Source organism: Rhinopithecus bieti, unplaced genomic scaffold (assembly GCF_001698545.2).
Source record: "Rhinopithecus bieti isolate Rb0 unplaced genomic scaffold, ASM169854v2 scaffold_8220, whole genome shotgun sequence".
Taxonomy (NCBI): Eukaryota; Metazoa; Chordata; class Mammalia; order Primates; family Cercopithecidae; genus Rhinopithecus; species Rhinopithecus bieti.
Window position 1 is genome coordinate 4,091,494 of NW_016806392.1, and position 27,265 is coordinate 4,118,758.

Here is a 27,265-nt window from a genome sequence, read left to right on the forward strand (position 1 = left end):
GAGGGGTAAGGGAACGTTTTAGCAGACAGTGAGTGGGAGCTTACAAAGAGTGATGTCAAGGACTTTGGGATAATGTTCCTGTGTACTCCCCTTACCTCCATTATATGTCCCTTTCCATTTGTGTCACATTCTCTACTATTAGTAATTGTTGGGCTATTGCATTATGTCTCAGGTTACCCCATTTTAAAATGAGATATTTGTGACAGGAGTCAAATGTGTGAATTTGTTTATTTCATAATATGAATTAGTTTATCAAGTCAAGTTCCTAAACGATCTGAAAATCGAGAAAATGGAAATGTAGATTGACTGGTCAAGGGAAGGGATCAGTTTGAAGCCCGCTTGGGGGAAGCCTTACTAGAAACCCAGATTCATGGGGCATTGGGTGTCTATGAAAATGGACAGATTGAGGAGCACAGAGGGACCAAGGACAATCCTCCTTCTAATTCACCATTGACAAAAACAGTCTTGAGATGATGCTTGAAGAAAACATTCAAAAATACATGAGGGTCTTCCTGACATAAACTAAGATTGAGCCAAGAATGAGTGGACAGGAAAGGGGGTAATCTCATTGGAGAAGGGGATCTATGTTGGGGAAACGTGAGATGAGAACCTACTGGGTGAGACGGGATAGTGAAAGAAGAGGTGCTAGTGAGCCACTGCATGTTTTCGACAGTGAAAAATGATGGGTCAGGACGTAATCTGAAGGATAATAAAAGGGAGAAGCAAGACAAAAGGTTGCTGACATAAACTCAGCTACTGATGACATGGAGCAAAGAAGAGAACCTGGGGAATATGTTAAAAGGCAAATAGGCAAGATTTGGGGATGAATTTCAGCCTCAAGGACTTAAGAAAGGTCTTTAAACAAGTGGGCAAGCTAAAAGTTTGGGAGAGAGGATAATAAGTTCAATTCAAAATTGTAGTAAACATAAATTTGTACTGGTAATAATTCAACACAGACTCTCTGATTTTAAAATAAGCCATCATTTAAAAATTTTTTTAAAACACTGTAGAATTATTGAATTATAATCATACCAGCCAGTATGCATAGAGAACTTTATGAATCCCCAGACACTGTTGCATAGTACTTCATTGGATTATTGGAGTTGGAATTCAAATCTATGACTTCCAGCTCCTCTTAGAATCTGTGTTGACTCCTCTATCCTGCTTGCTAAGCTCCTCTTCTCAATGACAGGAGGGTGTAAACATGGCCAAATTAATCCGACAGAAGAGTTTCAGCCATGGGTGAGGAGAAGGAAGTATTTGTCTACAAAAATGTCCACAGCACTTACCCAGGCCTCTTTAAATAACTATATAGGTTGGCAGCTATTTTTCCAGCAAGTTGAATTTTCTCGGAATTGTAACCATTATATGAAAGCGTAGGCATCTTTGTTATCTGATCTGCCCTTTACTATTTCAGTACTCTGTCTTGAAAATTATACAGAATACTAGTCAATCCCTGAAGTGAATAATGAACTTCCCTGAGCACAGAAGGTCTTGCTTAATGTGGCTAGCAAATAACAAAGATAGTATTAGAGTGATAGATCAAATGACCGTGCCCAGGTCAAGCACATGGGGATACTATTAGTTGTGTTCATTTTATTATTTATTTATTTTTATTTATTTATTTCAGACAGCGTCTTGCTGTGTCACCCAGGCTGGAGTGCAGTGGAACGATCTTGGCTCACTGCGAACTCCACCTCCCAGGTTCAAGCAATTCTCCTGCCTTAGCTTTCTGAGTAGCCGGGACTACAGGCACCTGCCACCACGCCTGTCTTATTTATTTATTTATTTATTTATTTATTTATTTATTTATTTAGTATTTTTAGTAGAAACAGAGTTTCGCCATGTTGGCCAGGCCAGTCTCAAACTCCTGACCTCAAGTGGTCCACCTGCCTTGGCCTCCTACAATGCTGGGATTAAGGCGTGAGCCACCACACCAGTCCATTAGTTGTTTTTAAACAGCTTTATTGAAGTGTAATTTGCATACCATAAAATTCACCAGTTGTAAGTATATAGTCCACTCATTTTTAGTAAATTTATGCTCTAATTTTAGAGCATTTCCATTCTCCCACTTTGTGGGTAACCCGACCTTTCTCTCTGGCTGCCTTTAACATTTTTTCCTTCATTTCAACTTTGGTGAATCTGACAATTATGTGTTTTGGAGTTGCTCTTCTCGAGGAGTATCTTTGTGGCATTCTCTGTATTTCCTGAATTTGAATGTTGGCCTGCGTTATTAGGTTGGGGAAGTTCTCCTGGATGATATCCTGCAGAGTGTTTTCCAACTTGATTCCATTTTCCCCATCACTTTCAGGCACACCAATCAGATGTAGATTTGGTCTTTTCACATAATCCCATATTTCTTGGAGCCTTTGTTCATTTCTTTTTACTCTTTTTTCTCTACACTTCTCTTCTCGCTTCATTTCATTCATTTGATCTTCAATCACTGATACTCTTTCTTCCAGTTGGTCGAGTTGGTTACTGAAGCTTGTGCATTTGTCACATATTTCTCGTGTCATGATTTTCATCTCTATCAGTTCTTTTAAGGTCTTCTCTGCATTGATTATTCTAATTATCCATTCATCCATTCTTTTTTCAAGGTTTTTAGTTTCTTTGTGCTGGTTACGTAGTTCCTCCTTTAGCTCTGAGAAGTCTGATTGACTGAAGCCTTCTTCTCTCAACTCGTCAAAGTCATTCTCCATCTAGGTTTGTTCCATTGCTGTTGATGAGCTGCATTCCTTTGGAGAGGGAGATGTGCTCTGATTTTTTGAATTTCCAGCTTTTCTGCACTGCTTTTTCCCCATCTTTGTGGTTTTATCTGCCTTTGGTCTTTGATGATGGTGACATACTGATGGGGTTTTGGTGTGGGTGTCCTTTCTGTTTGTTAGTTTTCCTGCTAACAGTCAGGACCCTCAGCTGTAGGTCTGTTGGAGATTGCTTGAGGTCCACTCCAGACCCTGTTTGCCTGGGTATCAGCAGTGGAAGCTGCAGAAGATAGAATATTGCTGAACAGTGAGTGTTGCTGTCTGATGCTTGCTCTGGAAGCTTTGTCTCAGGGGTGTGTGCAGTGTGAGGTGTCGGTCTGCACCTAGTGGGTGATGTCTCCCAGTTAGGCTACTCAGAGGTCAGGGACCAACTTGAGCAGTCTCTCCGTTCTCAGATCTCAACCTCCATACTGGGAGAATCACTGCTGTCTTCAAAGCTGTCAGACAGGGACTTTTACATCTGCAGAGGTTTCTGTTCCTTTTTGTTTAGCTATGCCCTGTCTCCAGAGGTGGAGTCTACAGAGGCAGGCAGGCCTCCTTGAGCTGCGGTGGGCTCCACCCAATTCGAGCTTCCCAGAGGCTTTGTTTACCTACTTAAGCCTCAGCAATGGTGGGGGCGCCCCTCCCCCAGCCTTGCTACCGCCTTGCAGTTAGATCTCAGACTGCTGTGCTAGCAGTGAGGGAGGCTCCGTGGGTGTGGGACCCTCTGGGCCAGGTGTGGGATATAATCTCCTGGTGTGCCATTTGCTAAGACCCTTGGTAAAGCACAGTATTAGGGTGGGAGTTACCCTATTTTCCAGGTGTTGTGTGTCTCGATTTCCCTTGGCTAGGAAAAGGAATTCCCTTCCCCCTTGAGCTTCCCAGGTGAGGCAATGTCTTGCCCTGCTTCAGCTCTCGCTGATTGGGCTGCACCCGCAGACCAGCATCGACTGTCTGACACGCCCCAGTGAGATGAACCTGGTACCTCAGTTGAAAATGCAGAAGTCACCCATCTCCTGTGTCACTCACACTGGGAGCAGGAGGCTGGAGCTGTTCCTATTCGGCCATCTTGGGCACCCCCCCTTATCTTCACAGTAAGTTCTTAACTGTTAGTCTATTGATAAAGTTATCATTTTAATAGCCCAACTGTTCTACTGGATACTTTCAAATATATTCTATTTATGGACCTAGAAATTTCCATATCCCAGAGGTCTACAGGAAAAGGCAAGTTATATAACAGCCTACATTTTTCTGATTCCTTGTTCACTCATGCTGAGGACACTCGAGTCACATCTTTTAAAAAACTTTTCTTTTTAGTTTTATGGATACATAATAATTGTACATATTTTTGGGGGTGCATGTGATATTTTGATACAAGCATACAATGTGTAATGAATGACCCAATCAGAGTAACTGGGATTTCCATCACCTCAAACATTTATCATTTCTTTGCATTGGGAATATTCCAAATCCACTTTTCTAGTTATTTTTAAATATATCTTATTTTTTAAGTTATAGTAAAATATGCATAACATAGTTTTCCATCTTAATTGTTTTGAAGTGTACAGTTAAGTGGCATTAAGTACACTGATATGGTTGTGCAACCAACCTCCAAAACATTTTTCATCTTGTAAAACTGAAACTCTGTACCCATGAAACACAACCTTCTCATTCCCTTCTCCCCCCATCGCCTGGAAACCACCATTCTACTTTCTGTCTCTGTGAATTTGACTAATATAGGTATCTCATGTAAGCTGAATTATACACTATTGGTCCTTTTGTGTCTGGTTTATTTTACTTAGCACAATCATCAAGATTCATCCATGTTGCAGCATGTGTCAGAATTTCCTTCCTATTAGAGGCTGAATACTATCCCATTGTGCCCATACGTCACATTTTGTTGATCCATTTATTTGCCAATGGACGCTTGGGTTGCTTCCACTTCTTGACTATTGTGAACAATGCTGCTATCAGCATGGGTGGACAAATACTTCCTCAAGACCCTGTTTTCAGTTCTTTTATGTATATCCCCAGAAGTGGAATTGCTGCATCATATGGTGATTCTATTTTTAATTTTTTGAGGACCTGACCTATTATTTTCCATAGTGTAAACCACCCTTTCAAGGGTCCTTCTCAAGTTCACACAGAGGCCATGACATGCAGCTACACAGCTGTCACATCTCCTCCCTTGCTCTGCTTACACAGAGATACCTGCTGTGCAGCTACTAAGGGCCAAAGTTTCCCCTGCCCTATCGCTGACCTTGACGTCTGCCAATATCCTTGACATCTGCCTGATACTCTGTGAGTTAGCGTTGTCTGCACCTTGGGTGGTATCTCTTGTCACAGCCAAGGCTGCCTGTAACAATTAAGGTTTATCGAGGGACCATTATGTGACAGGGGCTGGGCCAAGTACTTTGCTGCATTATCTCATTTAGTTCTCACACAACCTGTTAGACTGGGCCAGAATACCAGGTCCTTGGACCAGTGTGGTTCTTATACTTGGATGCACATTAGATTCAAGAAAATGAGGGACTTAAAAAATCCCAGTGCCCGGCAGAGGCCCCAGGCTAATTAAATTGGAATCTTTGGAAAGTTTTTACAAAGATCAACAGCCGATTCCAATTTATAGCCAGCTTTGAGAAACAGAGATTTTAGATCCTCGTTCAAAGTGTGGTATGGCAGATTGACACTGGGAGCTGACCAGAAATGCAAACTCTTGAGCAGCACCCCAAAACTACTGAATCAGAATCCACATTTTAACAAGAGCCCCCCTGGGTTTCGTATGCACACTGAAGTTTGAGAAGCACTGCCTTAGACCACAGAACATTTAACTCAGACAAATAAATCCAGCAAAGCAATCAAACTTTCACCTGAGGGTCTCTAAGTGCTTCCTAATCATTAGCTAATTCATCTTCCTAACAGGACACTACACCTATTTTAGAGATGCATAAAGAAAGGCATATTTGTAATTTTAATTATTTGATTATCTCTCATTGTTGAATAGTCTAATTTCCAGGCTGAAGCATTATGACTCGTTAAATCATTCCCTCCCTTATAATCCCTAAACCAATTTCTAAAGTAAAAATCAAATGCAGTAAGCAACCAAATGAAGGCAAGACACATCTGTAGAGAAAAAAAAAATTCCTTTTTACCCCTAGGGCAAGTTCTTGACTGTTTTTTTTTCTGTTGTCTCTTCTGTGTATCCGATAACTACCAAAAATGTTTCCTTTCAGATTTTTTGCAAGCTTTTACTTGTAGAGTCCTATTTGCAGAGCCTCAGCATCTCCCAAGTATTTAGCACATCACATGTATGTAGGTCCTATTTTCTTAGCACTCTCCTAACCTTTCCAGATTTATACTAAAACAGCAAATTAGCATTCACCTTTGCCAAAACCACAAATATTTGTACAATTAAACAGCAAGCTTTGTAGTTAGAAAGAAGAGAGTTCCTTTGCATTTTGTGGCACCTAGCAGACATTTTTGGGGGTGGGGGGTTGGAGTAGATTAAGTCAGATTAGCAATATCAGATAAATAGGGCCACTGTCAAGACATTTAACAATACATTGAAGTATTCTGTGTAAGGGATGTATAATTCAACAGCTTTGATATGTGGAAGTTCTCAATAGCTCCCAGGGAGGTGGCCTGTAGAGAAATTCATCAGTAAGTCATTGGAACAAGAGGTTTTACTGGATTTTAGAAAATTACAATAAAGGAATATGCCTGAGACAAAACCCAAAGCTTCAGAGGGTAACCAAGGTGAAGGCTTTCTGACCCCAGATCCTATTAGACTTCTTTATTTCCAGGGGTATTGTGAGCTAATCTTCTGTAAATGATCTATGCCCACTCTATTCATGGCTGCATCCTGACCAGGCCGCCTTTGGTTTCTGGTCCCCTGGCCAGTCACAATGCAAAAGCAGGCCAGAGTTCCATGGAAGCCAGATCCCATGCCTGGAGCAGATATGGTGTGTAGCATCGGTTTCCTATTCTCATTCCAACAGTAACTGTTTCTTTGCCTCATTCTTTTTGGAGAGGTGGAGTGTATTATCCTTAAGATGAATGTCTCTATTTTAAAACAGGTCTTTGTCAACAAAACCTCACCTCTTTTGACAGGAAAGCACAGAGGGGAGGCTGGAGCAGAGTAGAAGTTTGAGTGGAGGAGAAGAGTATATTTACTGTTAGATGTACCTTTGGAGATAAGAACCTATTTGAAATACAGTCTAAAAGCAAAACAGTATGCATGGTTGTATTCAGAGGACTCTGGCATCATAGTTTACTTGGGCTAGAGGCAAAGACGTCCATGTGACAACATATGGAAATGGAAAAAAGAAAAAATTCAACCAAACAGAAGAATTTTGAAATTTGAATGCAACTCAGCCAGGTCCATCCTGAAATATCATCAGCTTTAGAGAACGAGGTTGCTCAGCTTACCTTGACCAGCCAGAGTGAGCACAATCCACCTCTATTTCTTTTAGTCCTCACCAATCTTTCAGACTCTCTTCATCACCAAAAGAAAGGAACAGAAGTTTCCTGCCCACAGTAAAAACATTCAGATTCCCCAATGGAGAGCTGGTAGGAATCCGATTGGTATTTCCCAAGCCTCCTTTGCTTGGCAAACTTGGTCACAATCCTTTATTCCTAGAGGAAGAGAAACCATTACATTAAGGATTTTCTTAAGGATTTCTCATGACAATCTAGTACAGGTTTTCATGAAAATAGTGCTTGTGGGTTTTCTAATAGCCCCTAATTTTTTAGTATTCAATAACAAAGGAATATAGGAAGAGCAAAATAGTCTCCCCGATGTATTTGAAATCACCCTTCCCCTTCTTTTCAATGACTTGGCCACTGCTCATCAACTATGCTGTGTACCTGATGGCTCTTTCCCCAAGGTGAGCTTGTGTCTCAGCTGGTTCCTTACTGGTCTTCCATGAAGGTCTTCTATCTTCTGATACAATAGACCCTGGTAGTACAAACCACCAGTCCCCCAGAATGTCTAGCCTTTTAAAATTTCTACTTGTGAGCAGAGCTTCAACTCCAGCTGGGACTCCCCAGTGCTTATCCAATGTAGAAACCAAACAATCCAGTGGGCTGGACCTCAAGTATGCATACTTGTATGAGCACAAATGACTGCATCAGGCATTCTCCAGCGTATAAATATAATAGTATTAGTAAAAGACTGAAAGCCAACATTTCTTGAGTCCTTAATACATGCCAGTTTGATTACAGGTGTATTGAATTCATTGATTCCAAATGTATCGTATATTTAACCTCATTGAAATTAAGTGGTTATTATTATTGCTTTTAATAAGGGGAAACTGAGGTATAGAAAACTAAACAACTTGCTCAAGGTCTCACGGCCAAAGTGGCAGGGCTAGGATTTGAACCAACTTCAGAACCAGAACCTGCCCTTTCACCACTGTGATATTCTAAGGAAAATCAAATATGGTATTTCAGACAATTGAAACAATTATACCTAAGTCCATTAACTCTGAAAATGGAGATTCTCCACGTTTTCCAAGGCTTTCAGTGAATTCCTAGAAGTAGCAGTCTCTGAGCAGTCCCTCAGTAGGTTGTCACAGGTGCTGTGTTTCACATGCAACACCCATCATATTAGATATGTGTGACAGAAACCAAATTCAGTGCTCCACAGTGATAGAAATATCCTTTCAAAAGGGAAATACATCTCTCCCTGAGAGTCCTAAACCTTTATAAGGATTCTTCCTTATGTCATCACAAGGAGATTAGCAGTGAATGTCCTACTGCTTTTTATATCACCAGAAAGAAAAACTTTGCTGTAAAATAGTCACTCTCTCCTCAGTGGTGCACTCCTATGCTGCTTGCACATTTCCTGCTTCCCACAATTCATGACAGAGCCCCTAAGTGCTTGGCAAAATTGTCCAAACATTGCAGTCATCCTTAATACCTGCAAAGCAGCTAAAGAATAGAAAAGATCTATGTAACTGACAGATTTAACAGCAAAAAAGCTTATAGTCCATTTTTTTGGTTTGTTTTAACTAAATCAAATTATATCTAGCTCTAGCTATCACTCAAAATTATGATAGATCCATCATTGGTAAAATTTCCATTTCAAGGGCTATCTTCCCCTATCTTTGCTTATATAGTATCTTAGTGGTTTACACAATCCAAAGTACTAGAGGAGGATCTAGGTTCTCAGGCCACAGTGTAGTTTTTTGCTCAAGCCTAAATGGATTATTTAAAATTCCAGCTCTGTTGTCATTTCACTCCTTGCATACCAAGTTCAGCCTCTGGAACCTTTCAGGCCATGATGCCCGAAGGCCCAGCCTACATGGGTACCATGTAGTCAACCTCATGTGGTGGGTCATACGGCAATCCACTTTCCGCCCCTTGTATTACTCACAATTTTCTATCTTCCTTCTAGTCTCTAGAGTTATCCAGATTCAGGCTAATGTTCTTATTAGTGTTTGAAATATACAGCCTCCTTTATGGCAGGATGGCAGAAACACCCTGATGGAGCTCTTTCTCCAGACACAAGCCTGCCTACAGCACAGCTGGTTAAATGAACATAAGCTTCAGAGACTATGCTCCTTGACCCACTCTCCTCAAACCCAGCTCTTCCTAGTCCCATGGTGATTTCCCTCAGGGACCTTCTTGCCTGCCTCTATGAGCTAGAGTCACTAGTCAACATCTTTTCTAATCGCTTTGTATGTTTCAAGTCACTTAATCCTCCACATAATCCTGTGAGGTAGGTACCATTTTATCTCCATTTGACAGATGCAAAAAACTGAGGCGCATAAAGCTTTAGTAACTTTTGCAAGATCAAACAGTGGTAGAACCATGATTCAAATTCTCTACATGCTCTGAAATGTTATCATGTTAAATGTTGCATCTGGAATGTTACAAAACACAATGTTATCAACTTCCCGTATCAATAGTCTACCTCACCAAGGGCAAGTCAGTTCTGTAGGAACATAATGCTGGCTCTGACTAGAGAGAAAGAAGGTACTGCGTTTCATCTCTGATAAAACTGTAGCACAAAAAAATTCACCAGCACTGCAGTCTACTGGTGAATTCCTCAGAAAATTGTTGTTTGCGAGAAACACATGTCTCTAAGGTCCAGATTCAGGCAAGACAGTCTCTGAGAAATCACCATGAGAGTAGGAAGAGTTGGTGCTGAGTTGAGTGATTCAAGGAGCATAGTCCCTGAAGCTTACATTTAACCTGCCCTGCTGGGGGAAGGCTTGCATCTTGGAGAAAGAGCAAGGTGAATAAATATAAAATGCCCTAGAGTTCCCAGCAAGTGTTTTAAGCTGGGTATTGTCCTCTCTCGCATCTTGAAAGGCACATGTCGGCCTGGATATAAATACGTATCAGCAGCAGCTACCACAACCAAGGCAGGAGGCTAAAGCTCACTGTGGTGGGCCACACCATGGGCTGTGGTACTTGTGGTAGCAGCCACAAAGAAAGGATTTGTTGGTGTGTCCACATTTGGTGGGTTCTTGGTCTCACTGACTTCAAGAAAGAAGCTGCCAACCCTCGTGATGAGTGTTACAGTTCTTAAAGATGGTGTATTCAGAGTTTGTTCCTTCAGATGTTCAGATGTGTGCACAGTTTCTTCCTTCTGGTGGCTTCATGATCTCGCTGACTTCAGATATGAAACTGTAGACCTCCAGGGTGAGTGTTACAGCTCTTAAATGCAGTACGTCTGGAGTTGTTTGTTCTTCCCAGTAGGCTCGTGGTTTCGCTGGCTTCAAGAGTTGAGCTGCAAACCTTTGTGGTGAGTGTTACAGCTCATAAAACTTGGGTGAACCCCAACAGTGAGCAGCAACAAGATTTATTATAAACAGTCAAACCACAGACCTTGCACAACACTGAAAGGGCAGCAAATGGCTTGCCCATGTGTTTGGACAGCCTGCTTTTATTCCCTTATCTGACCCCACCCACATCCTGCTGATTGGTCCATTTTACAGAGAGTTGATTGGTCCATTTTACAGAGAGCTGATTGGTCCATTTTGAGAGTGTACTGATTGGTGTATTTACAAATCCTGAGCTAGACACAGTGCTGATTGGTGCGTTTGCAATCCTTTAGCTAGACACAGAGTGCTAGACAGAAAAGTTCTCCAAGTCCCCACTAGGTTAGCTAGATACAGAGTACTGATTGGTGTATTTACAAATCTTGAGCTAGACACAGGGGCTGATTAGTGTATTTACAATCCCTTAGCTAGACATTAAGGTTCTCTAAGTCCCCATTAGACTCAAAAGAGCCCAGCTGGCTTCACCTAGTGGATCCACCGGGCCTGAGTTGCCCGCCAGTCCCACGCCCTGCACCCACACTCCTCAGCCCTTGCGCAGTCGATGGGACCGGGCGCCCCGTCCCAAGGAGCGGCGTTTCTCAGGGAGGCTCCCGCTGCGCAGGAACCCACGGGGAGTGGGGCGGAGGGAGAAGCTCCCGCATGGCAGGCTGCAGGTCCGGCCCCTGCCCCGCCGGGAGGCAGCTGAGACGCCACGAGCACAGCGCCAGCGGGCCGGCACTGTTGGGGGGACCTGGTGCACCTTCTGCAGTTGCTGGCCTGGGTACTAAGCCCCTTACTTCCCGCGCCGGCCGATTGCTCTGAGTGCGGGGCCCACCGAGCCTGCGCCCGCCGAGCCCGCTCCCGCCCGGAACTCAGGCTGGCCCGGTTCCCGCCGGCGCCTCTCCCTCCACACCTCCCAACAAGCAGAGGGAGCCGGCTCTGGCCTCAGCCAACCCAGAGATAAACATAGTGTCTACATGCATTCTCTTCCTCAAATGCCCTATAGATTGTTTTTCATGAGGTCTTGCTGCGGAATGATTCAATCTTCTCATTTTGTTGAAACTTTTTGAAAGTAGAAACACAATGAGACCTTGTTATATTGCCTGTCTATACCCATATTTAACATTTTCCTGCCTGTAATGTTCCCAGTTCCTTGAAAAATAGAACAACATAGTGTTCTGTGTCTTTTGGTCTCCAAAGGACTCTCCTCCCTTCCCTTGGCAGTAGTGATCTAGGACATGTCTTTTTATACTGTTATTTAGTGAAGATCTGCATCCTTTTTAACAGCATTGGCCTCTCTACCATCGTGGGTTCTAGCTAACTTGGCAATCATGGGTATATTTTTCATTGTTCATGTGCAAGGCAGACGTGTTGGCAGTTTCCATTGCAGCTGCTCAACTTCAGAAAAGAAAGAAATGTGAAGGTCCGAGAGACGTGCTTTAAGTAGACTTCCTTTTTTTCACCCTTGGGTTGACTCTTTGAAGATCAACACTTAAAATTACATTTTGACTTTAATATGATCACAGAGGTAATTCTGGTTTTTTTTTTTTTCAATTATTTGTGCTTCAGTGTAATTGTAATACTGATGATCATTTGTTTGACTCATGCCACACAAACTTGACCTCTAGGCATCTGTGCCAATAAAGGATTTAAACTTAAAGCAGAAGAACAGTTAATTAGTCTTCATTTATAACAATCTGATGAGTTGGGTTAGCTTTGAAAGGAAGAGGTTCAATTGCCAAAGAAGGATGCTAATTTTATACATTACACATGGAGAAGGTCCAGAAATAACCTTCTTACAACATGCTACTTGAAGCCAAGCATTTCAAATCCACTAAATTAAAAGGTATAAGCATCCATGGTCAAATTTAGAAAGCTACTAAAATCTCATGAACTCTTTTTGAAAGCCTATTTGGAGCAATGCTCTCCACTTGGCTTTTACTGAAGTCCAAATACATAGGTTAAAAATTATACGCTTTTCAATTTACATAAACTTACTGAAGTTGCCCTGTCCTTCTTGGCTGTAAAGGTGATAATGTTTTTTAGGGTTATAATTATTGCTGGTCGCTCATTGCATATTCAAAAGTATTATGAGAACCTACAGAATGGTGCTCCTAGGGACTGCTTTTGACTTGATAGTCTTTACACTCCAAACCTTATATGAAAAGGCCTTTAACAGACTACTGTGTCAATATGGGAGTGTAATTCAGTGAAACAAAATGGGATATAATGTAAACACAGACATACATAAAGATATTCATATCCTTGAGAAGAGAGAAGTTGCTAATCAAAGGAAGTTATGATATGAAAAATAAAATCAATATATTTAATGGATAAAAATAATGATTTTATTGAGCATTAGGCATTTACCTGCTATACATATATTATCTAATTTATTAATCTCAAAAACTCCAACAAGCTTGGTTTTGCTATCCCCACTTTATAGATTAGCAAAGTAAAACTCAAAACAGGTAACTTGTCAAGAGTTGCAGGAGTTCTGGAATCTGAACGCTGTTGTATATAGATGATATCAACACGGACAGGACAAAGGTGGGAAGAATAGGAAGACATCCTTCCTCCCTTTTTTCAGAGAAGGTGAAGCGAGAAAGCAAAGAATCACTGAGCAACTTCTCTCTTTAGTTACATATTTAGTAAATTTAAATAATGTAGGAACATTTTGATGGTTCCAGGGACAAGAATGACATATAAATTCACAAAATTTCCCATATTTTTATTGAATATGCATAGTAAAATTTAAGTGTAAACCCTAAAATAGAGTTAGAATGTATAACTTCCAAACTAATGAAAAGGGAAACATTCAATAAAAAAGAAAACGCCAATTTTTTAAAGGCAAGAAAGTAGAAGAAAGCACAGAAGAAAAAAGCACAGGAAAAAACATGGTAGATCCAAATTTAAACACATTAGTAATTGCACTAAATGCATTGAGACAAAATTCTTAAATTAAAACACAGAGATTTTCAGTTTGGATTTTTACAGTTTGGTATATGCTGCTTATAAGACAATGTCTAAAAAATAATAATATGGAAAACCTAAAAACAGAGGGATGGAAAACGTCCAAAATACTAACAAAAGGGAAATGTTATAACTGTAATCATAACCAACAAAATAGATGTTAAAAAGAATTTTTTTTTCTTTTTTTTTTTTTTGAGACATGAGTCTCGCTCTGTCAACCAGGCTGGAGTGCAGTGGTGTGATCTCAGCTCACTGCAGTCTCCGCCTGCAGGATTCAAGTAATTCTCCTGCCTCAGCCTCCTGAGTAGCTGGTACTGCAGGCGCATGCCACCTGCCCGGCTAATTTTTTATATTTTTAGCAAAGACGGAGTTTCACCATGCTGGCCAGGCTGGTCTCAAACTCCTGACCTCATGATCCGCCTGCCTTAGCCTCCCAAAGTACTGGGATTACAGGCGTGAGCCACTGTGCTCTGCCCCAACAAAAAGAATTCTTAAGGGTAAGGAGATTGTATAAGCTTTCTATTGCTCTGTAAGAAATTATCACAAACTTGGGCTTAAAAAACACCAATTTATTATCTCACAGTAAACATAGTCCAGAAGACGGGTACAACATGGCTAGACTCCGTGCATAGGATCTCATAAAGATGATATCAAAGTGTTGGCAGGCTGTATTCTTACCTGGAGGCTTAAGGAGGGAGAGATTTGCTTTGAACACCTTCTGGTTGTTGGTTGAAAATATTTCCTTGCTGCTGTATGATTGAGGTCTCCATTGTCTTGCTAGCTGTTAATCAGGGACTGTCTTCAGCTCTTACAGGCTACTAACAGGTCTTCACACTGGATCCTTGCCATCTCAGCAACAGAGACCTCTCTTGCATCCAGTCTTTCTTCATGCTTCAAATCTCTCTGGCTTCTGTTTCTGCCCCTGGCCAGCAAAACTGTCTGCATAAAGGTTCATGTGAGCCTTTTATGCCCACCCTGGTCATCTCCCTTTCTTAAAGTCAACAGTACCACAACATAACCACGGGGAAGAGGTCATCAAAATCATAGTCCCAGGGATTGTGTAGTGTGGGTATAGCAAGGAGACAGGAAATTTGGGGGCACATTTGTGGAATTCTGCTTACCACAAAGGGCACTATAATAATTGAATATGGGCTGTGTTAGGGAAGAAATCTAATCTTAGACTAAAAGGGGAAATTTGCCAGAAAAACATAAAAATCTAAATGTCTATGTGTCATTAAAATATCTCAAAATAAGTAAATCAGTAGTTGGTAGAAATCAGGAAGAAAATTACATGTCCATGATCATAGTGAGACATTTCAATATACCTCTTCCAAATGGCCAAAAATTTAATAAAGCAAGACTATTGCAAGGGCAAAACTAAGAAACTTGTGATACGGGACATTTATGGAATATTCCAAAAAAGAAAGCTCATTCTTTTCAAATAAACATGGAAGCACTATGTGCTGGGTTACAAAATATGTTTTTAAACTAATTTCAAAGAGTCGTTATTTATAAAGACCACATTCTTTGTAAATAGAATTAAATTAGAAGTCAATGACAAAAGACAAAAACATATATTTGGAAACAAAATGACATAAATTCAAGTAAGTGGCCAAAGATGAACTTGTATGGAATATAACAATACACAAAAACTAAACAATAATGAAAATATTAAGATCAAAACATAGAATTTTGCCAAAGTGGTACCTAGAGTAAAACCTGTACCATTGAGTGTTTATGTTAAAAAAAAAGAAAGGCTGGAAATGAAGATGTCCAACTTAAGAAGTTAGAAAAAACTTCAACAAGATAAGAAAGAAAGAAAGTAGAAAAATTAAAAAATAGAAAAGAGAACAAAATAGAGAAGGACCAGAAAGCCAAAAGTTGGTCCATTGAAAAGAAGAATAAAATAGAGAAATCTGTTCAAGAATGATAAATAAAAAGAGATGACACTAAAATCATGGTAAAAAGTAGAAAACGCATATCCAGCAGATATTTTGAAAATAAGACAATATTATAAACAATTGTAGCAATAAATTTAAACCATAGTCAAAATGCAAGAATTCCTAGAAAAATGTCACTTACCAAATGCTATGGTTTGAATGTGGCCCTCCAGAAAGAATGCATTAGAATTTCTTTACCAATGTAATGGTATTCGGAGGTGGGACCTCTAAGTTGTATTTAAGTCATAAGGGCTCCACTCTCATGAATGGACTGACTAATGGTGTTATCATGGGAATAGGTTTATCGTAAAAAGAGGAGTTAGGCCCCCTTTTCTATATATACTCTCTCCTGACCCCTTCTGCCTTCTGCCATGGGGTAATGCAGTAAGAATGCCCTTTGTCAAATGTTGGTACCTCAGTCTTAGACTTCCCAGCCTCTAGAACCATGAGCCAGTAAATTTTTGTTCATTTTGAATTACCCAATCTGTGGAATTCTGTGATAGCAGCACAAAACAGATTAAGACACTAAACTTTCTCAAGAATTGCAAAGCTTGCATAACTCTGTAAGTTCTAAAAAATTTAATCAGTAGCTTAAAACTTTCTACAAAGAATACACCAGTTCCAGATGGCTTTTTAAGGAGTTCTACAAAACTTTCAAAAAACCCAAATCACTCTAAACTTTCATAAAATTTCTACAATACAGGAAACAAAAAAATTTTCTAATTCAATTTTTGAATGTTATAAGACTTTAATATTAAAGCCAGACAAGGGAGAGTATAAGAGAAGTCACCATTATATATGAACATAGTAACAAACTTTTAAAACAATATATGGACCAAATGATTCAAGAAGCAAATAAAAGAGATAATATGTCATGACTAAGTTGGATTTATCACACTTCTACAAGGACAGTGTGTTAGAAAAATTTATAAATATCAGTTATACTATTAAAAGATTAAATAAGGCCAGGTGCTGTGGCTCTGGCCTGTAATCCCAACAATTTGGGAGGCCNAGGAAACAAAAAAATTTGCTAATTCAATTTTGAATGTTATAAGACTTTAATATTAAAGCCAGACAAGGGAGAGTATAAGAGAAGTCACCATTATATATGAACATAGTAACAAACTTTTAAAACAATATATGGACCAAATGATTCAAGAAGCAAATAAAAGAGATAATATGTCATGACTAAGTTGGATTTATCACACTTCTACAAGGACAGTGTGTTAGAAAATTTATAAATATCAGTTATACTATTAAAAGATTAAATAAGGCCAGGTGCTGTGGCTCTGGCCTGTAATCCCAACAATTTGGGAGGCCAAGGTGGGAGGGGGGAATCACTTCAGCTCAGGAGTTTGAGACCAGCATGGGCAACATAGCAAGACCCAATCTCTAAAAAATTAAAAAAAAAAATTTAAAGAAGACTAAATAAAAATACATATGATCTTCATGATATTCAGGATATAGGCAAAATAAACATCTGATGAATTTAGCCATTTGATAATGATTTTTAAAAATTCCCTTAGAAATAAACATGTATTTTAGCCTGTACAAATTATCACCAAAAGGTAAAGCAAATATCTTTCTTAATGGTAAGAATGATCCTGTGAAGGCAGGAGCAAGACAAAAATGCCCACTACCTACTACTTACATTCAAGACTGAATTTGAATTCCCAGCCATTGGAATAAAACAAGAAAAAAGGTTTAAAAAATATGAGAGAGAGAAAGAAACAAAATTGTCATTTTCCAAAGAGGAAGTGGTTTTTAATATAAAAAAATTTTCCAAAATATTTATTAGAAAGAAGAGTTTAGCAATATGGATAGATATGAGATCCTTGTAGAAGTAAATAAAATCTTTACCTAACACTCCTTGTAAATATAATTCCCTATAAATTAAAGATTTGTGTGAAAGACAAAATAGAAAACATTTTAAAGTCAATATGGAGAATATAGTTCTGATCTCAGAGTATGGAAGTCTTTCCTAAATAAAACACAAAAATAATTAACTATGTAAGAAAAGACTGACAAATTAAACTGCCATAAAAATAAGATTACCTGCTCATCAAGAGTCACCATAAAGATAATGAAAAGACAAGACACAAAATGAAAAAAGACAGTTGCCACAAAATTTAAAAAGAACATATTAATAACTTTCACAAATCAACAAGAAAAAATCAAACCCAGTAAATTAAAAAATAGAGAAAAATATAAACAAATATCCTATAAAAGGAAACACAACTGACACATAAGCATATAAAATATGGTGTCTTAGGTGAGCTAATCAGGAAACAGACACTGAGATTGAGCTTTACTTGCAGAAGAATTATTACGAAATGTTCTCATGGACAAGATGAAGGTCTATAAGGAAGTGAAGCAAACATAATTGGGTGGAGGGAAAGTTGTTCCGGAACGTGTGAACTTCAAGTCATTTGTAATAGAAGCCTCAGCCCGTCCCGCAGGGAGCCCTGGAGCCGGCATCACTCATCAACGTTATACCTAATGGAGGCAAGAAAGGCTGGCCTTTTTTTTTTTTTTTCTTGTTGAGACACAGTCTCGCTCTGTCGCTCAGAGTGACACCATCTCGCTCTGGCACTATCTCGGCTCACTGCAAGCTCCGACTCCCAGGTTCAAGCGATAATCTTGCCTTCGCCTCCCGAGTAGCGGGAATTACAGGCGCCCGCCACCACGCCCAAGCCTGGCCTTTTTACTCAGGCATTGACTAGTCACCAGGGAAAGGACATACCGTTATTTATTTTTTTTAAAAATAGTCTCCATTAAATAAAATGATGTATTAGATTTTCATCTTCAATTACTATCCTTTATGTTAGTGTTCCTTAAGGTGTGGTCCGTGGATGATGCCACTCCATGAACACGTGTCACCGTTTCACAATGAGATCAGTACAGAAACTGAAACTCAGCTTTTAGAAACTTCTACAGTGGTAACGTTCAAATATGTAATCAGTGGACTTTTATAAAATTATCGATTCGTGAATGATTTGGTAGTAAGAACTGCTTCTTAACTATAAATTTGTACCTTCGAGAAGCATTATTCTATGACCCTATTTCTTTGCCTACGATTGTACTGAACCAGTAGTTTTCCAACTGTGGGCTCGAAGTTTCTACTCACCGAATTTCATACCCTCATCTAGTTTTCATCATCAGTTCAGGTCAAGGCTCCCAAAAGTGGGCTCCGATGCATAAGTTTCATGGGGAAATTACAAAATAAGGCTTCCATGGTCAAAGAATTTGAGAAATCTGGAATAAAATGAAATAAAACAACTTTCTTTTGTAGAACTTCTCAGAGTCCTTAATAGGCTGATGAACATTATAAATATCTCAGAATGAAAAATTAAAATGTCTACAAAACCAAATATTGGTCAGAATCTGGATGAAATGGAATTCTCATATTCTTTTAATAGAAGTATAAATTGATATAACCACTTGGGAAAACAATTTGTCATTGTCTTATAAAACTGAATATGCATTTGACCCAGAATAATAAAGACATTCTTGAGTATGCACCAGAAAATAATAGCAAAAATATCAAAACATAAGCCCATTGAGAGGAGATTACATAAATAAATGTTTGTATATTAACACAATAGGATATTATACAACAGTGAAAATAAAAATAAATCTACCCCCACTATATACAACAAAATGGAGAATCACAGAACATAATATTAAGTGTTACCTTTTGCTTAGAACATAGTGCTGAGTGTTACACAACAGCAGTTAATGTAAAGAAAGTATGGCAAATCCATGAAATGAAGAGCTATGCAGTCACTAAAAATGATTCATAAAATAAAATATAGTAATGAGAACTGATATTTGCAATATACAAACCTATTTTTATTATACTTGTCATCTAATATATGTATCATATGTTGCTATGTATATGTAATAGATATACAATGTTGTATACATTGAATACCTATTGTATATGCAGATAATATGTATTCTTGGGGAAAGCATCAGATGGAGGGATGCCACAATGTTTTTAATGTCAGGTGATGGTATTTGGGATTATTTTTGTTTCTAAATATTTACTTTTCTATATTTCTTAAGTTTCTGCAATGAATAAGTCTTTGGTAATGAGGAAGAATAATAATAAATATTAACTGAAAAAATTCACTGAGAGAAGAGGGAACTGACCTCTGGAATTCATTTTGAGAATACAACATAACTGAATGCAACTAGAGATAAAGAGATGGGGAATAAGGGTCAATCACAGAATTTCAACTCACCAAAGCAAAAATCTTCTTGAAGTAACCAGTGTCTCCTTAGACATCTTACAACTACTCCTGTGTCCAAGTGTGTTTGCTTCCAGAACATAGGCCCCTTACATCTCTATCACATGGATTGAAAGCTACTGTAGAAATATTCTGCTCTTGGGAGGCAAAGATTGAATGTATAGAGTTCTAGCCTTGGAATTATTAAACATGGAAAAGGAAATTTGAAGTACTTTAGAAACACAGAGAAGATAATTTTGATTGTAATAAAGCCAATCAGATTTATAGCAGTCACATAGGAGAACTTCCAGAAAATAGAAATTATTAAACATTACAGCAAGCTATTAAAAAATTTACAGGACCTTGTTTCTAACTAATCTTTCAGCATCAAATAAATAATCAGATATTCTGAAGGTGTGGAATAAAGGTTAATTTTAGAGGTTAAGACATATCTGGTGATCTAAAGTCTTGGGATGGTTTTTGCTTGTTTGTTTTGCCCTGCCTTAATTTCGTGCCTGATTTGATAGAACTATCCAATTTTTCTGTCATTTTTGTAGAAAGAAAATTATGAGCTTATACCAGAATTTCCCTGTGTCTCCTCTGCAAACCTAATTCTATAAAACACTTACAAACAAGCCTTCCATAGGCAACTACCTCTAGGATATTATCTCAGAGAGACTGACAATACACATTAGCATAAAAAGGCCCTGAGAAGTTCTGCAGCGAAGACATAAATGACATCTGTATAACTCTACAGCACAGCCTACTTTGGAAAACCCTGAACCAAAGCAATGGAGAAATTGTATTAGAAGATTATATCAAATGAAAAGAGATTCTGCAAACACATAAGATGTAGAACTATTGGCTCAGGATCTCAGGATAATGATGAAAGAAAACACAGGACCACAGAGCAGTGCTACTTAAACTATCTGTGGCAAATGGACATTTTTTAAATGTATCTGTTCCATCATAGATCAATACCTTTGTAAAGCCTACTGATCATGCTCTCGGTGTTGACACGATGTCAAATTACTATAAGAGTTTTGCTATACCTATTCTAATTTGTGTGCTTATCTCACTGTGGTAGCAAACAATTTGTGGACTGGCACTGCCTATGGAGTGCACTTTGAGTAACACTGCCATAGAGGATAGTAAGTTGAGGATATAAATCTGGTGCATCATTTTTTTCAACCCAGAATATTTTAAAATAGGTAAACAAGAAGACACACTAACTCATTCTGATGATTAGTAGGACACAGAGAGGGCCAAAGCATTTAAAATCACATGAAGAAAGAATTAAAAGGAAGAAATAACTTAGTCAACAAACATTACAGGAATAAGGAATTAAATTAAAGGAATAAGGAATGTGACCATTTTCATAAGTTGATAACTTCTTTGTGTAAGTTTCATACTCCTACTTCTTGACTGACTGGAATAGAGCAAGATATCATTATAAATCTCTCTCAATTTTTGCTATGTTGAAAGATGTTTTTTCCGCAAATGTCCCTTAGAGAAATGACTGTCATTTTATCTTGCTCCTGAAATAAAGGGAATAAGGTAAAATACCAATTGCTACTCTACCCAGAAAGGAAGATGTTGGCCATGAAAACAGGGCCTTACTCTCTTATATTGTCTCTGGGAGTGCAAAATAGTATAATATCTACAGGAAGGGAATTTGGCAAAAATTGCTGAGTCAAAGAGTAAATAGGCATTTACTCTTTGACCCAGTAATCCCATTTCTAGGTATCTACTTCAGCCAGATACCTGATAAAACTATGAAAAAATACATGCACTAAGATACTCATTACAGAACTATTTTTAATAACAAAGGTCCAAAATCAACCCAAATAGTTAACAATAGGAGACTGATTGAATAAACTATAGTGTAGCCATAGAATGGGGTATTAGACAATTAAAAGGAACAGGAAATTCTTTTGTATACCACTATGAGATTTTCAAGTTGTACCTGAACTCAAAAAAGCAAAGTTGATAAAATTTCATATAGCGAGTTACTGTTTATCTAAAAAGATATATCTATATAGAGACAGATATAAAATATATCTACTTATATTTAAGAAATGAACTACTGAATGGTTAAGCCATAATTTGGTTTTTAAAATACTATATAATAATCTTTGGAGGAAGTAATTTAAAAAATTACCTGTGGTTTATGGAAAGAGGGCGCCATTAGGGGATAGGAATAGATGCTAGACTTTGTTTAATTTGCCTTATTTGTAGATTTGATTTTCACATCATGTAAATATTTTACACAATTACAAAATAAAAACAAAATTTAAAAAGTAAGTTTTAGAAAGAAAAATAAAATAAGGCCACGTGTGGTGGCTCATGCCTGTAATCCCAGCACTTTGGGAGGCTGAGTCACGTGGATTGCTTAAGCTCAGGAGTTTGAGACCAGCCCTGTGCAATGCGGTAAACCCCCCGTGTCTACACAAAATTAAAAAAAAAAAAAAAAAGTTGAACCTGTTGGTGTGTGCCTTTAGTTCCAGCTACTCGGGAGGCTGAGGTGGAAGGATGGCTTGAGCCCAGGAGGCAGAGTTTTCATCCAGTTGAGATGGCGCCACTGCATTCCAGCCTAGGTGAAGGACAGAGACCTTGTCTCAAAAAAAGAGAGAGAAAGAAATGAAATTAAAAGAAACAAATGGACCTAATGCATTTACAGTTGGTGGCATAACAACAGAGAGAAACAATTCTATTTGCTATCAAAACTCTGTACTTTGACATTTCTAATGTGATGTATCTTATGTACAGAAAAATTTAAAAAATCATAAACTATTTTCAGTAATCATATTACATTGCTAGGGTAGGTATTGCTATTCTGACCCTGCTGTGCGTATACTATGTGATAAAGCAGCCAAATAATTATGGGATATTCCATTTCTATCATTGTTGTTGTCACTGTTGAGAACTGGGATTCTTGGCAAGGGAAAGAGAAGAGACACATTTGAGATTGAAGAGTTTTGTGGTCTTGAGTTAGAATTGAAAGCATCATTACCACTAATTAATGGTATGGGTATGTATCACTGAGTTCTTTCCACTGAAAAATTCTAGAAACATTGACCAATCCAGTAACAATGATTCATCCTAGTATCCAGATGATAGTATCCAAATACCATTTCCCACTAAGAGGAGCCTGGACACCTTTACCAAATTGTCGACTCCAGGTTTGAGGCAGCATATGTACAAAATGAGTCTGGAACATCTTGTAGCAGATGGTAAGGAAGCTACTAAAGTTTACTAGAGCCATGTCAAAAAATCTCCTCTTCAAGAAAAAAACATAAAAATGTGTAAAACTTCAATTGATTGAAACATTTCAAATATGTTTAAATATATGAGTTTATAGTGATACTTTGGAAAATAGGTAATTTTGGGTAGGCTAGAAAACCACATCACTATTTTGAAATTGATGCAGAAAGAGAAAAATACTGTATTTGGTCTCCCTTTCCTATATGAAATGCTTCACTGAATAATCAAGAGTGGATCAGGAACAAGTTTCCTCTTATTACAATTAATACACAGGAAAGGTGTGATAGGACTAAAATAGCAATGCTTTTAGCAATGCTGTTTCAATTAGTGAACTAGTGAATCTCAATATTGATCATCAATGACTGCTGATGTGACAAGAACACAAGTTGCCAGTTAATACATGCCTCCTGGTAGGAGAAGAAATACTGCCAATCAAACTCTCTTGCCAGATAAATTAACCTGAATTCAATTAAGTGTTTAACATACAGAATATACTGTATGTACTATATCTTATCTTAATATACAAAAATACGGAGGACATAAGAACATGTTAAATGACACCACAGGGATGCAATCAGCAAAATCCAGACTATGGGAACCTTTATAAGACAAATAGTTATGCAAGAATAAATGGCAGGCAATACATTGCAAGGAAATAGCAATGTAGAGATCTTATTTGGATCCTGACTCAAACAAATAAACTTTAAAAATGATGAGACAACTGGAAAGTTGAACAGTGATTAGATATTTGAAAATATTAAGGAATTATTGTGATATTTTTCAAGGGAGATAATGGTAGTGTGATTATATTAAAGAAAAAAAAGCAACCTGATTTCCTACCAGGGCAGTTTGGTTTCAGCTGAAGAACAAAAGGATTTATGGCAAGTGAAAAGGAAAGACATGCTAAGGAAGCTCCCCTGCCACCGCCCCCACTTCCCCAAGTTTGCATAAGGATATCTATAGAATAACAACAGATGTCCTAGGAAAGAATGCAAAACCTCATTCTCTTTCAAGATTCTAGGACTATTCATAAACTGTTCAACTATTTTATGTCATCAGCAGAGTTCCTCCAGTGAATTACAGTCCTCTATCCACTTTGGGACCATCCATTACAAGATACAACCAGCAGCCAAGATGCAGTTGGCTCATCTCACTAAGTGTTTTCATAAGCAGATTTATAATGAGAGGAAAATGCATTTTATTGATAGTAACCAGGGCTACAGAGAACTCCTCCAAATTATTAGGGGTTGTTACAGGGGCGATTTGCAGAGCCTTCTTCCAACAAGACAGTAAAACAGCCCCCAGCCCTGCTAGCTTTTTAAAATCTACTAAACAATGTGAAGCCACAGTTTCATTTTTTTCTTTCTGGCTGGAGATAGTGGAAATGTTCATCACCCAGTGTGAAGTAATATGTGAAACAGGTGTTTTATTCCCTAGCAGGTAAAATGGGTTTGATTCCTGTGAGATGTAGACATTTCAAGGCTACCAGCAAGAGGTCCAGATGGTGTGTATTTTCATATCTAATATTATATAAAAGATTTCAAATGTATCCTGACTCTTAACAAAACCATAAATTCACAGCTTATTGCCATGCTGAACAGCTCTGGTAGCTACTAATTAGTATTACTGTTTTTGCTTTCCTCTTCCAGGGATCACTAGCATATCTGAGCCTTTACATTTTTAGCTTCCGGTAAAAAGACAAAGAATTCCAGGGTAGGAGCCCATCTCACTTAAGGGCCAGCTGCATGTACAACATTAGAACCTTAGGGGATATACAAATGTTACGGAGCCACGGGTGGAAACATAGGTTAAGCTTTTAAGGAAAAGCACTTTCAGTTGTTCCCTGTTTGGTCATGAAATGATTCCAGAAATACTATTGAGCATCTTTTAATAATAATAATAATACCAATAGCAAGCATTACTACAAGTTTATTATAAAACAGGCATTTTTTCAGATTATGCTAAACACACTCTGTCATTCAATATTCCTAATCACCTTTGGAGGTTCCAGTAGCTCCATGTTACAAATTAGGCAACTGAGGTTTAGAAAACTTCAGCAAATTACTCAAGAGCCAACTCAGGTATAACGGGTAGCAGAGTCCTCACTCTTAATAAGAATAGCATATTCCTTTTTTGCTATGTAGCATGATAGCCCAGAAGGCACTGTGTACATTGTGTGCAGAAGGAGCCCCTTGGAAAGAGTTCTGTGGGATTTATAGGTAACACTATTATAAAGAAAGGAAGTCAAGTCAGCAATACAGTGGGTTAGAGTTGTTCCCATTCTAGAAAGCAACAGTTTAGGTCTCAATACAAGGTAATGAGCCAGCCCATGCTTCCTAAAAGCCCTGGGTAGAGTTTAACCTCCTGATTCCATTCTCCTGCCTCCCACTCTCTTGTGCTCATAAATGTATCAACCACACCTCTGTCAAAGGAACATTTTGCCCCCTCATAAGACTATTTAATATGCTCTATAGAGTGAGGAGGAAGAGAAAATATAGGAGCTAATACTTTTGGGGAAACTCTACGATCTCACATTGTTCATTTTATGAACAAAGTCTTCTTATTTTCTGTTGAGAAGAGTCAACAGGATTGATTTCTTTCATCCTAATACCCCAACATTTAAGCTTCCATTGATACTGAGTTATGCAAAATCTCAAGTCTGCCTCAATCCCAAGAGCACGGAGCGAAAAAAGTAATGTTGGGAGAATCTAGGCTGCTCTTTCTGCCCTTTAGCTTAAAATTGCTTTTGTGATTTTCAGTCAGTTCCTTTACCTCAGTGGGGTCAGGTGTTCTTATTTCCAGAAGTCTTCATGTGAAATAATGTCTAAGGATTCATATAGCTTTGGAACTGAATGCCTTAATGCCAATGCCCATGCTCATAATTTACATGAGTGGGCTCATCAGAATAAAAGAAGTGTATTGTTTTATTTTGGGGAGCATGATTGATTAGATAGAAACCCGTTAAAGCAGGGATTTTGGATTCCATCTTATAAAAGTAAAAATGTAAGCATAATTTGCCATGATCTCCTGCAAAGCAAACTCTAAATGGAAATAGAAGTAGAATTTAAGGAACCATATAGAAATATGACAACATTTCAACATTTTTGGGTGAGTTTTGTGGAAGTTTTGTGGAGTTTTGTTCATTGTTTTACTTTATGCTGTTTAATCCCTTGTAGTAATAGAGGCATTGGCATCTTAACTTTCTAGAAGAGTCAAGAAGGCATCACATAAAAAATCAAAGCCTTTAATTTCTAGCCCTTATAGCAACTCTTGCAGACAACTATGGCTTGGTTTTCACCTAGTTCTGTAGTCTGGTAATCTTTTTTCACAAGTGAAAAAGGCCTTGACCAACAAAGGTCTAAATAGATGTTCCTCTTTCATGCTCAACTGAATTCTGAAGGAATCCCCGTTTTCTCTTTCTGTTCAGGAATGGTGTGCAAAAGTCAGCTGTGAAAAGGAGGGATGAAAGCAAGTGAAGGATGCCCTTCATAAGGAACAAGTGCTCTCCCTAAAACCAGTCCTAGAGTATGGCTTCAGATTCTGCTCCCATTTCTCAATGATTATGAGTTTTGTGCCATATCTTCTCCCCCTTTATTCCTGTAATATTTGCATTTCATGTTTTTATTCTCTTAATGCCTGAGCAATTTGAAGCTCTCACATTTAGGCAATTCCCAGATCTCATTCCTAAAGCATTGTGATTCCCTTTCAGCTTTTCAGAGGCACATGTGCTGGGAAAGGCACTGAGTCCTCCCTGTCAATCCAATTTGTGATAAGGATTTCCCCAGGTGCACCCATTCCATAGTCCCTGTGTTGCTCTGAGCCTGGTTGGCATCCTTTTGGGAAGCATTTGTATTGCTTTTTCATCTCAGAAAAGATACTCTAGTCACAAACCAGTCATCTGCCTGTTAAGCTGTATTTAGAACAAATCACTCCGAAGCAAAACAACGACGACAACAACAAAAGAGCCACACTTATTTCTTTCTAGACTTTTAACAAAATGTTTGATGTTGTGGAGATTTTCAAACAATTAATGTGAAATTGGGTACTGTTGTTCACATGATTTATTTACCATATATAGAGAACTCAGCTGGAGTGCTGCTGTCAATGATGCTCCCAATGAAATTTCAGCAGAGAGTTGGAAAATCAGCAAACTGTTTATTTCCAAAGAGGAATTACATTTTCAAAGGATAAAAGTTAACAGGAGTCATAGTGCTCGAAAACCACATAATATACGAGAACCTACTCCACTCCACCAAAGGGCATGTCTTGCTTTGAACACTTGATTTCATTTTTTTTTTTTTTTTTTTTTCAGTGTAAGATCTTTTTTTTTTTTTTTTTTTTTTTTT

At 38.3% G+C, this 27,265-nt stretch overlaps 3 long non-coding RNA genes across 4 annotated transcripts in view; 1 reads left to right on the forward strand and 2 right to left on the reverse strand.

Moving 5' to 3' along the window:
• The window catches only part of LOC108532117 (uncharacterized), a 245,304-nt gene that overhangs the window by 144,478 nt on the left and 73,561 nt on the right, over positions 1 to 27,265 (forward strand). The window lies entirely within an intron of this gene.
• LOC108532120 (uncharacterized) lies at positions 7,176 to 22,176 on the reverse strand. Of its 2 annotated transcripts, none has more exons than XR_001886364.1 (3): positions 22,137 to 22,176; positions 18,551 to 18,678; positions 7,176 to 7,376 (listed from the first exon to the last, which is right to left on the reverse strand). It is a non-coding gene; the product is annotated as an uncharacterized LOC108532120 (long non-coding RNA). The 2 variants fall into 2 exon arrangements; XR_001886363.1 differs by lacking the exon at positions 7,176 to 7,376 and adding an exon at positions 14,175 to 14,422.
• The window catches only part of LOC108532118 (uncharacterized), a 10,513-nt gene continuing 5,493 nt past the window's right edge, over positions 22,246 to 27,265 (reverse strand). The window contains exon 3 of the long non-coding RNA XR_001886362.1: positions 22,246 to 22,267. This is a non-coding gene — a long non-coding RNA (uncharacterized LOC108532118). The remainder of the gene's footprint in view (positions 22,268 to 27,265) is intronic.